Source organism: Hemicordylus capensis, chromosome 10, assembly GCF_027244095.1.
Source record: "Hemicordylus capensis ecotype Gifberg chromosome 10, rHemCap1.1.pri, whole genome shotgun sequence".
NCBI classification, from domain to species: domain Eukaryota; kingdom Metazoa; phylum Chordata; class Lepidosauria; order Squamata; family Cordylidae; genus Hemicordylus; species Hemicordylus capensis.
Window position 1 is genome coordinate 15,160,559 of NC_069666.1, and position 12,499 is coordinate 15,173,057.

A 12,499-nucleotide genomic window follows, 5' to 3' on the forward strand; every position below is an offset into this window, starting at 1 on the left:
GGCCCCCTTTCCTTCCGGTGCTTGGTTGTAGGGGTTGCTTTCCTGGGGCTTCCCTCAGCCCTCTGATGAAGTTCTCTTGCTTTATTTTGGAAACTCGGCCCTACAGGGGGGATGGCTTGGACACAGAGCATGTGGGAGGCTTATTGGTCTCTGCTCTAACAGGCCTGTATTGTTAGCATGGCACGATTTCACGTCTCTATCTGCCAGCTAGGACAGAATGTCTGTTTTCCTGCACTGCCCCTCTTTTTTCTTTTGCTACACTTGGGCCCGTTAATTCCTGGCCCCATCCCCACCCTCACCCCCCTGCCCTTGCTGGCCGAGTGCTGTCTTTGGAGTGGAAAAGCTTTGCTGTGACATGGGCAAGAGGATGAGAAATCCGGGCACCACATGACCGTGGAGTTCTGTTGCCCTGCTGGGTAGCGAAGTTCAGCTGTTCAAAGAGGCTGCATTTCCCCGGACATTGCCACCTTTCAGCTTTCCACGGAATGCAACGCTTTCTCTGTCGCCGTCTCAAGAAGCCGCTTTTGTGATGGCCAGGCCAGCTAACAGGTTGGGAGTGGTCTAGATCAGTGTTTCTCAACCACCGGTCCCTGGACCGCTGCCGGTCCCCGAAGGCTTGAGTGCCGGTCCCTGACTGGGAGTCAACCCCCCCCAACTGAAATCAAGGCACTCACTTCCTCAATTTTGCACATGGCACGGAAGAGGAAGAGTATCACGGAGGCATGGAACCCTTCTTGTGCCTTGTCTCCATGTGCTGCTGAGATCTTCCTACAGCTATCTTATTCCCTATCTTTACAGCTTCAAACTGTATGCGGTGCGGGGGCATGGAGGAAAAAGTATGGCAGTGGGCGCCACTTGAAGGGCTGCTGGTTCTTGCCTGCTCATTATTTGCAGCCAAAGGTTGGTTGATTGAAACCCAGCTGCCTGTTGTGGTCGAGGCGCCTTGAGAGGGAACGCTGTTTCCCTCTTGCATCAGTGGGGCTTGCTTGTATGTTGTTTTCATTGGCCCCATGTAGCTTTTGAATTTTTCTAATGGCCCAACATACCCTCTCCACTGAGTAATCAGAAGCACCTCCACCCCCACCCCGCACATACTGAAGACATACTGGAGACAAATTTGTTCACCCAGGCTTTTAGATTCAGGGGTTCTCAACCTTGGGTACCCAGACATTGGTGGACTTCTACTCCCATAATCCCCAGCCATAATGGCCAAATGCCATTGTTGTTGGGGGTTATGGGAGTTTAACTGAGAGACCCAAGGTTAAGAACCCCTAATATTCCATGTTTGCAAAAGATTCCAAATTTAATTATTTTAATGCTTATATTATTTTCATTCTAAACTGCCCAGAGATGCATGTTTGGGGCAGTATAGAAGTCTGATAGAGAGATAGATAGACAGACTTGAAACCCCTTTACTAACTGCTGGTCCGGGAAACTGCGCATGAAGAATGTAGCGGTCCTTGAAACTCTGCACGAAGAATTTAGCGGTCCTTGACTCCAAAAAGTTTGAGAAACACTGGTCTAGATGGGTACCACCCGTTCCCCACCCCTTCCTCAGATGGGCCTTGGCCCCCTCTGCCCAGGCGGATGTGGTTCTGGAGTTTGTGCAGCGCGCACCCTGGAGGAGAGCTGGACTTATGATAGCAAGCATGAATTGACCCCATTGCTAAGCAGGGTCCACTCTGGTTTGCATTTGGATGGGAGACGACATGTGAAAGCCCTGTAAGATATTCCCCTGAGGGGTTGGGGCCGCTCTGGGAAGAGCGCCTGCCTGCTTGCATGCAGAAGGGTCCAGGTTCCCTCCCTGGCAGCATCTCCAAGATTGGGCTGAGAGAGAGGCTCCTGCCTGAAACCTTAGAGAAGCCGCTGCCAGTCTGTGCAGGCAATGCTGAGCTTGATGGACCAATGGTCTGACTCAGTATATTACAGCTTCCTATGTTGCTAATGGAGACCCTCTTGCTAAACTTGGACCCTCAGTTTGTTGTCTTTCAAAGCAACCTCTCTGGTTTAAGACTTCAGGTGTCTCTCTCAATCCAGGGTAGGGAATGGCTGGGAGGACATTGTCCTACACTGATACAGAGAGACACCTTTTCTTAGATGGCCCTGGCTTTTTTGCAACTGTGCCTTTTCTTCAAGTGTTTACCCCTTGGCCACTGTGAAATAATTGCTTGCATCTGTCAGGGGAAAATGGGGGCTTATGCGGTATGTATAGGAGGTCGCTTTCTTTTTTCATTGTAGTCCAGTTGGCTTTGCAGGTTTGAACTGTCCTTGGGGAACGGCCAAAGTGAGCTCCTGAGATCATGGCTGGGCATATCTTCATCAGGCACGTACATCTCGATGTGTCTCTTGTGGATGCCTCTTGGAATTATTACCACATGAACACCCTCTTCCATTCCCAGCTCATTGTATTCCTAATGCTTGGAGCACTTTTTGAATTCTTCTTTTTGAAAAAGTGAATGAAAAGATACTCATCATGTGTAGCCCTCTTTTTTTTTTTAAAAAAAAGTAGAGTCATAGAATCCTAGCACTTTAGAGTTGGAAGGACCTTGGAGGTCTTCTAGTCCACCCCTAGGGGTACATGAACGGCTCCCAGGTGGTACTCAGAGCCCACATAGGAAGTGGCCTTATACCGAGTCAGACCACTGGTCCACCTCGTTCAGTATTGTCTTCCCAGACTGGCAGTGGCTTCTCCAAGGTTGCAGGCGGGAGTCTCTCACAGCCCTATCTGGAGATGCTGCCAGGGAGGGAACTTGGAACCTTCTGCATGCAAGCATGCAGGTGGTCTTCCCAGAGTGGCCCCATCCCCTAAGGGGAATTGGTTACAGTGCTCACATGTGACCTCCCATTCAAATGCAAACCAGGGTGCACCCTGCTTAGCAAAGGGGCAATTCATGTTTGCTACCACAAGACCAGCTTTCCTAACTTCCCTATGCTACAGCTGTTCTCTTTGTTCCCCATCAGAGGATTTGCTGGCTTGAAGACAATGAGTCCTCAGCGATGTGTCTGCTAAAGAAGGGGAGCGAGGAGGGTGAAGACCCTCCTCCTCCGCTCCTGATTGGCTGGCTGGGGAGCGAGGAGGGTGAAGACCCTCCTCCTCCGCTCCTGATTGGCTGGCTCCATGCTGAAGCTCAGCACACCCCTCCCCTCAGCCTGACTGACAGGCTTCAGAAAATCAGCATGCCCATTGAGATTAATGAGACGAATAAACTTGCCCCATTAATTATAATAAGACTGCTTATGAGTAATGTAATATGGATGTGAGCCAGTGATGGGAGTAGCCTGTCTCCCTAACTATAACACTTAAATTTGTTTGTATGCGCGCGCGTGCACGCACGCACACACGCACACACACACACTCGCATACACTCTACTGAAGGTTTGCAACATAAGGGGTTTACTTGTTAAGAAAATTTGAGCACCCTTGGCCCTAAGGCGAATATCTTACAGCAGACAGTGCTCACATGTTGTCGCCCATCCAAATGCAAACCAAGCTGAGCCCTGCTTAGCAAAGGGGGCCATTAAGGCTCGCTGCCGCAAGACCAGCTCTCCCCCCTCTTCTTTGTTTCTTTGCCCGCCATCTCTGATGCTTAGATCCAGGAACTTTCTTCACCTTTGACTCATGACGCCCCAGGTGCTTTACCCGTTAACTAGGATTCTTCGAGAGGCAGCATGCAGCTGCTTCTTTCCCTTGAATATTGCTCTGCGCCCGTGCCTCTTGCAGTGTGACTAGGAAGGCTCCTTTGGGGGCTTCGAAGCCCTTATTTAGCCCGCAAAGGATCGCCCCCTCCAGGTCTGTGTGTGTTGCAAAGAAGCGTGGCGTGTTGAGCTGCTTTCTCTGAACCCGCACGGATCATCGTTTCGGATGGAATGCAGGCCGGGCAAAGGAGCCCGTGCTCAGCCCAGTGCGAGGAAATGAGGTCATTGCTGAATAAAGGCTGCTTTTCGGTGGCGGCTGCCGGGCCTCCTTTAGCAGCCCCCCCCCCCCCCGGGAGCTTGACGGCTGGCCATACATGCAGGGACGGGACAGGCAGGCTGGAGTCTGATGGGGACCATCCACAGCAAGTCTTGTATGAGCTGCCCTGATGTGGGCTGGAGAGAAGTCAGGGATGAAGTTGGGTTCCCGAACGGTGAATTGTTCCACACAGGCACTCTCCCCCCCGCCCCCCCGAGATTGGCTCAGTAGAGGCCAACAGTGAAACAATGGCCATGTCAAAACAAAACACCCCACCCAATCACAATCCGACTTGAATGTGCACACCGGCAGAATTCCAGTAATCCCAATATCACTAAATGCCAGAGTAAAAGGGGTTATTGTTAACTGCTCAGAGACGAAAGTTTGGGGCAGTGTACAAATTTGATAAACAAACAAACAAATAAATAAAACAAATAAAAAGGGGTGTGTGGGGGCGGGGCGGGGGAGGTGGTCTTGTGGTAGTGAGCATGGATTGTCCCCTTTGCTAAGCAGGGTCTGTCCTGATTTTCATTTGGATGGGGGTTTACGTGTGAGGGGAGCGCCAGCCGGAGAGAGGGCATGCTCTCAGCTCCTGCCTGTGGGCTCCTCAGAGGCATCTGGTGGGCCCCTGTGGGAAACAGGGTGTTGGACGAGATGGGCCCTGGGCCTCATCCAGAAGGGCTGTTCTTATGTTCTTATGAGCATTGGCTGCTGTAAGAATTCCCCCTATGAATGGGGCCATGACTCAGTGGTAGAGTGTCTGCTTGCATGCAGAAGGTCCCAGGTTCACTCCCTGGCATCTCCGGATAGAGTTGGGAGAGACTCTTGCCTAAAACCTTGGAGAGCTGCTGCCAGTCAGTGTAGACAGTACTGAGTTAGGTGGACCGATGGCTGGATTCAGTATAAGGTAGCTTCCTATGTTCCTAACCCTTTTAACCCGGTGCCTACATGTTAGTATGGTACATGCTGGGCTGGATGGAAGTGGGGAGGAAGTTCCACAAATGGGGTGCCACCGCAAAGGATGTTCTCTCCTTGAGAACTGGCCCCCTTAACCTATTTAGGTGGGGGCGCCTAGACAACCTTGGAGAAGCTGCTGCCAGTCTGTGAAGACAATACTGAGCTAGATAGACGAATGGTCTGACTCGGTATATGGCAGCTTCCTATGTTCCTATGTAAGGCCACAGAGGGCAAACTTAACACGTGGGCAGGTTCGTATGGGTTGGTTTGGTTTGGTTGCAATTTGAATGCATATTTCTGAAAACTGTTCAAGGTGCATGCTAACGGGCCTCCTCGGTAGGAGGTCAACAGCTGTTGGCCTCCTAATCGGGATGATCTTGCATTCTAAAAAAGGGAAAAATCTCTGCCTTAGTCTAAGCCTCCCTTACTGCATTATATAAACATGTCACACTTGGTTAAGGGTTAGATTTGGGGGCTGATAAGCATTGAACAATTAACGTTTGAGGTGTGTTGTGTGTTTTGCGAAAGGCTTTTCCTGGTTGTAAAATCCATCTTGCTTCGCGCTGCGGGGATTTTGGGTCAAGAGACATGTGGAATGCATCAAAGTATTCAGGCTCGACCGATTCCGTATCTGGTGGTTTGCAGAAGGACGACAAATCCAGATCTGAGATAATATCCAGATGTAAAGGTGTGAGGCAAGCAAAACCCTAAATGTGTCGGTGTGCATGCACATATTGCTGATTATGAGGTGGCATAGAAAAATGGGCTTTAATGAGACAACAGTCACACTCCTTTGTGGATGTGCAAGCGGAGGTAGGAACACAGGATATGCTGAGTCAGACCATTGGTCCATCTAGCTCAGTATTGTAATGTCTACCCAGAACGGCAGCGGCTTCTCCAAGGCTGCAGGCAGGAGTCTCTCTCAGCCCTGTCTTGAAGATGCTAGGGAGGGAACTTGGAACCTTCTGCATCCAGGTGCTTTTCCCAGAGTGGCTCCATCCCCTAACGGGAATATCTTACCTTGCTCACGCATGTAGTCTCCCATTCATATGTAACCAGGGTGGACTCCTGGTGACCACAGAGCCCTGTGGTCATTCTTTGGTACAATACGAGGGCGGGGTACCACTGCCATCTCCTGCGCAGTAGAAGATGATGCCTTTCAGCATCTTCATTCATTCATTCATTCGATTTCTATACCGCCCTTCCAAAAATGGCGGTTTATACAGAGAAATAATAAATAAATAAATAAGATGGCTCCCTCTCCCCAAAGGGCTCACAATCTCAAAAGAAACATAAGATGGACACCAGCAACAGTCACTGGAGGTCCTGTGCTGGGGGTGGATCGGGCCAGTTGCTCTCCCCCTGCTAAATAAAGAGAATCACCATGTTAAAAGGTGCCTCTTTACCAAGTTAGCAAGGATAGGGACTGAGAAGATGCTTCCGCACATGCTTTTGATTACCCTCTGGGAATTGCCACCCTGATGCACATGTCATTTTATCACACACCATGGCCTCTTTTGCTTTAAAGATTCCCACAATGGTCTGATTTAGGTAGTCCAGGAGTTGGGGGCTATGCCTTAACTGGGGATGGGCCCTAACTGTGTGAAGGTCCCAGACTTAATCCCTGGCAGCATCTCCAAGTAGGGCAGGGCATGACCCCTCTTGACACCCGGAGAAGCTGCTGCCAGTCAGTGTAGGTAGTGCCGCTAGACAGAGTAGACAGCTAGCAAGACCAATGATCTGAATCGGATCTGCTCAACTCTGGCCCTCCAGCTGTGTTTGGACTACAACTTCCATAATCCCCAGTCACAGGGGCCCAGAGCAAGGGATTGTGGGAGTTGTCGGCCAACATCTGCAGGAGTACTGAAATTGAGGAGCCCAGTTTATTCTGAATCCAATATAAGGCAGATCTTGATCTGTGAATGGGTCTCCAAAAAACTCCAAAACACATGGAATGTGGAAACGCAGTTGCAAATCTGTCATCCTGCCCTGCCCTGAATTGAATAGAAAAATGGACCTCTGCGTTCCTCCCAAAGGTTATTAAAATAATCCCTGTGTGCACACAGAGAGTGCAAGGGGTGTAGTGGCACAGGTGAAAAGACTCTTGCAGCAGAACCCTGCACTAGATCAGCCTATTGGGGCTGCATGTTGTTTATGACATATGGCAACTAGATAAGTCACTGTGAACTGAGATTGTGTCCAGTAAGGGGAAACCACCCCCTTCAAATGTCTACCATCTGCCCACAATTATCTTGCTGCCTTGCTGTGTGTTTCCTTGAAGTCATATGGATTTTTAAAAATGACCTTGAGTTGGGTTATTTTCACTTTTGGCCAAGTTAAACTACTCAAGAGAGAGTAAATGAGGATTCTTGGAGAACACTGCCAGGGTTCCTGCAATCAGCTCCACACTGGCTTCATGCCTAGGCAAGGAGAATAAACCTTTTGTGTCTTGGGAATGTACCTAAATATGATCAGAAGTACATATAATCTTCTTCTTGTTTAGCTTTTTCCAAAACGACAAGTATCTAGGAAAGTATCCAGTGCCATTTATAGACTCCGGAGCAGCAGAAAGGAAGTATTATGTTTTGTGTTCGTTTTTCCTGATTGTTTAACCTGCAGCACCGTTGGCTACAATATAAAATGTGGCAGTCAGTAGTGTTAACACTTCTGGAAACTATGTGGATGCTTGTTGGCTACACCCATCTTTTTTTTTTTTTGGTAGAATACAGGAGGGGCTTACTATTGCCATCTCCCCCACAGTATGAGATGATGCCTTTCAGCATCTTCCTATATCGCTGCTGCCTACTTATAGGTGTTTCCCGTAGTTTGGGAAACATACCAGTGGGGATTTGAACCAGCAACCTCTGGCTTGCTAGGCAAGTCATTTCCCTGCTGCGCCATTAGGTGTAGTAGTAGTTGGAATCATATGCAGTGCATAAAGATCTAGCTGTTTCTTGCATGTTCTGCAGTCTCTAGGAGTCAGCTTGCTGCTTGCAGCTGTGGGCATTCTGGAGACACAGGCACACTGTAGGCTCTTCGGTGCCTCCTACAGGTCAAGACAGAACGTGTCTCTTAGCGAGCAGCTTAAAGAGATCACCTTTGGGGTTACAGGTCTGAATGCTGATCTGCCAGGAATGCTCCATATGTAAGTTGCCAGCTTCCTTGTATAACGAACTGAGTTCGTCAGCTGGAGCGTCAGTAGCTGAGCCCGGTGAGGAAGGAAGGGAGATGGAGCATGTCGGCATGGGGCAGGTAAGGCACACTGCTAGGAAGTCCTTCCCTGGGTGGGGTGTTCTGTGTCAGAATAATGTGCAGTCTGTAGAAAAGAGGTAAGTTTGGGATGGGGAGTAGTAGCGGTTGTGTTTCGGGAGTGCTGAAGTTTCTGGTTGGCTGGGACAGCCAATTCCAAGCCAAGACTCAACTTCATGAATCAGAGTTTATCCAGTTGGAGCGAAGACGGTTTGGAGGAGGGTCCCAAAGAAGTAAGTGCTGATTTTTCAGGTTAGATTAAAAAACACACACAACATTTTAAAAGCTTTTTGAAACAGCAAGGTTTCAGGGATTGAAAAGTGGGAGAAGCACAGCTGGAATATACTCAGGCCATACGAGACCAAAATAATTAAAAATGCAGTACAAGAAAATGTTTACGGTACATGATTTGCAGAGTGCATTACATTTCTAGTGTGTCGCAGGTGGCAGCTGTCTCAGATACTAATATGGCAATTGTGTCACCATAAGAAATTGGTTTTCAGTCTTTCCAGTAGGGGTATATGTTGTCTTAACGTTATCTACAACTATTGAGAAAGAAAGCTAGAGCTCCAGGAAGTAACCTTTATATTGGAGACTCTAATGTGTGGTGAGATCTTGCCCATTGTCATTCATTCCCAGATTTTGCCTTTATACCTGCTTGTTTCCTCCTGTTCCAGTTTTTAACAGGGGCTACTCTAGAACAGTCACCTTAAGTGGCGTGGTGGGAAAATGTTGTGTGTTCTTTGCCCAGCTAGTACAGCCTGGGAAGCTACTGGAAACTGAAATATACGCTTAACGGTGCAGCAGGGAAATGGCTCTGTAGTTCCACTTCCATTCGGAAACCTGCATGATAGCTGTGGAATCCAGCCTCAGCCTGCTGGATGGGCAAATCTTTCTTGATCCGCTCTGGAGAAATCCCAGCTTAAAATGCAACCAAGCAAATCTCTGCCTTGTCTGATTCAGACAGGAAATCCACTTAAGGCCTTGCGTCTCTCCACGCTGAATTGCTAGCAGTGCAGAAGAAGAAGGCGGCCACGACGGGGGCTGCCTTTGCCTGAGGAAAACATCTTGTCTGCATGGGACAGTCTAGTCATTTTGGGGCCGGGGGTTCGGTTGGTGGAGGAGGCACTCAGTATCCTCAGAAGCAGAGGAGCTGCAAGGCCTAGAACTGTTAAAAATCCAAGTCTTGTGTCTATTTCTGGGCACCTTGGAATGATTTTGTCTGCAGGATTTGTGGGGCTGCTGGGCCTCTTGATCTGTGGCTGGTGCTGCTGATCACACAAACTAAGAAAACATCCAGAATCTATAATATAATAGGGGCAGAGCTGCACCTAGATAATTTTGGAGCCTGGGCTTAAAGGCCTTTGGAGCCCCCCACCCTCCCCACCACATGATGCAGGTTAAGCATCATCCCCCTACACACACACAACACACCATGACACACATCATCCCCCTACACACACAACACACCATGACACACACTAAAATACACACAGTCTTTTTAACATGTGGGTTCTTGAGGGCACAAACAGCAGCTGAACTCACAAGAATGTAAGAATATTTCCAGCTGTGCTTCTCCCACTTTTCAATCCCTTGTAGTGACCCTAACCTGGATGAGACCTTCTCAGAGGAGAAGCATGACTCAAGCAACCTACAACCCCCATCATCCACAGTCTCGTCTTCCCCAGGAGCTGCTTTTATATTATGGAGATGTGAATGCTTTTTCTGGATATCTACTGTCTGGTGGCAAAACAGAAAAATGTCTGTGAAAATAAGACTGGCTTTATGTATCTCTGAAAAAAGCACCATTGAGCCTCAAGGAGGGAACTGGGAGCTGAATATGCTACTGCAGTGAATTTCGGTTTTATATTCTCTGTTTGGAGACAGTTCAAACCTTGTTGGTTTAAGTCTTGTGCACAAAAACACCCCTAATCTTGGCTTCCTCCTCTGCCCCTTTCTCCTCTGTGAGAAAGCCTCCCCTGTCTATGGACCTTCTGTGGACACTGCTGGCCCCTAAAATTGTCTTTGTGACTGCCCAAGAATGTGGATGATGGTCCTTGGGAATCTCAAGAATGCCCCATGAGGTTCTCTCCCCTCCCCTCCCACCTTCGTCTGCAAAGTGCTATCCTTCGATTTGGGCTGTTTCCTGGAAGTTTTCCACACCCGGCTTTTAGCAACAGCATCTCCTCCAGAATGCAGGGGGTGTGTTCACATAGCGGCCAGATTTGCCCCAAAGTCCCTGCAACCTATTGGGGAGCACTTCACACATGATTCAGGTTTTTCATTGCGCATTAGAGTGTATAGCCCGGTTTATATCCGGGATTTTAAAAAATCCATGTTTTGTGGCGGGTTTTCTGGGCAACTTCTGGGTTTTCTCGCAGTAAAGCCTCGCAGTAAACCCACAGTAAAGCCGGCTGGCTGAGAAGGCTCCTGGACAGGCAGGACCAAGTCAGGATACTCCTGTCCCATCTCTCCATTTCCAGGATGAGCCTCATCCCTCCTGTAGCCTTGACTCCGGGAGTGGCTGAAAGCAGCAACAAAGCTGCCCCAGAAATAGCCCTGAGTTTTCCAAGAAAACTGCTCCGTGCTTGAGATCAAAAGCTGTCCGACCTTCTCTCTTAAGCCCCTTTCCACTGTGTGGGTTGCATCCTCTTTAGACCAGTGTCCTGGAGCCACTTAGCCTGGCCTTGAACTGATGGCGTTTGCTTGCAGTCCTCTGTTTATAGCCTGGGCGGAGGGCAGTGTTCCCTGTAATGGCGATTCCCAGCTGTTGCTCACTACAACTCCCAGCACCCCCAGCAGCAATGGCCTTGGGGTTTATGGGGGTTGTAGTCAACTGCATCTGGGAATGCCTGCCGCAGAGAACACTGGTGTAGGGCAACATAATTGCTTTGATAAATAATTGGTGAATGGGCCTGCTGGCCCACAGGCTACAACCTGCTTAGTGCTCGCCACTATCTACATGCACCGGAAGAAAGCATGGTGACCAGGGTGGGTGCTGGTGGTCCCTGTGAGCAACAGACACATGAAAAACATCAGAACATTGGAAACTGCCTTAATCTGAGTCAAGCTGCTGCTGCTACTACTACTACTACTTATATACCACTTTTCAACAGAAGTTCTCAAAGCGGTTTACATAGAAAAAGTAAATAAAATAAGGTGTAACCTGTCCCAACCTTGAACTGAACACCACCTTGAACACAATCTAAAAAGAAACACAAGGTAGACACTAGCAACAGCCACTGGAGGGATGCTGTGTTGGGGGTGGAGAGGGGCAGTTGCTCTCCCCCTACTAAATATAAAAGAATCACCTCTTTAAAAGGTGCCCAGTTAGGAGAGCATACCGGTCTACACTGCCTGGTAGTGGCTTCTGCAAGGTTTCAGGCAGTAGTCTCTCCCAGCCTTATCGGGAGATGGTGCCAGGGACCTTTTGCATACAAAGCAGATGCTCTGCCATTGAATTATGGCCCCATCCTCAAAGGTGGCATACATGGGCCTCTCCCTGAAGCACTGACCATGCCAAGACCTTCTTAGCTTCAGCAAGGTGGTTGTATTATGTCCTCTTAGACTATGCTCTGGGACCCAATTATGATGGGTGGGGTAGTGGAGGGATTCTCAAACATAGGTGCCCCGGTATTGTTGTTGGACTACAAGTCCCACCATCCCCAACCACAATGGCCTTTGGTTTGAGAGTGCTTGGTAGTGGAGGAGGACAGAAAGATGGCAGCCAGTGAGTGGTTCAGCTGCATTGATGGTGGTGGCTGAGGGGCGGATGCTAGCTGTTGCTGCACCAGTAAGATATGGCCCTGCTGTGCTTATGCAAATAAGTGGATTGTTCTCGTATGCGTTTCGCAGTGCAACAAGATGGTTGGTGGTTTGCTCATTGATGCCAGCTTCCAGAGTGGCTGGTCCCTGAAGATGTGGCCTTCCACTGTGGCTCACCCTTGTGTGGGAGGTAGGCCATGCTACCTATCACCTCGGCTGTTGTGACAGAACACCGTTCTCCAGAACTGTGCATTTGTTGGTTTGGAAGTAACCTAAAGATTGTGTAGTACGGCCCCATGTGTTTTGAGGCCACCTATCCATACATCTTCCTCTTCTTTCTGACCCCCTCAGTTCTGAATGACCCCCATTCAGTGTTCGCTCTAAGAGGGATTCCCAGATGTTGTTGACGACAACTCCCAGAATCCCCAGCTGTGATGGCTTTTGCTTGGGGATTCTGGGAGTTGTCGTCAACAACATCTGGGAATCCCTCTTAGAGCGAACACTGCCCCCCCATTGCCCCTGTTTGTATGTAAGCAAAACAATGGCCCCATGCTAGACCTAGACGTTGGCTGATAA

At 49.1% G+C, this 12,499-nt stretch overlaps 1 protein-coding gene across 2 annotated transcripts in view; it reads left to right on the forward strand.

The window, feature by feature from the left end:
* GRAMD2A (GRAM domain containing 2A) overlaps window positions 1–12,499 on the forward strand; it is a 64,308-nt gene that overhangs the window by 2,175 nt on the left and 49,634 nt on the right. The window lies entirely within an intron of this gene.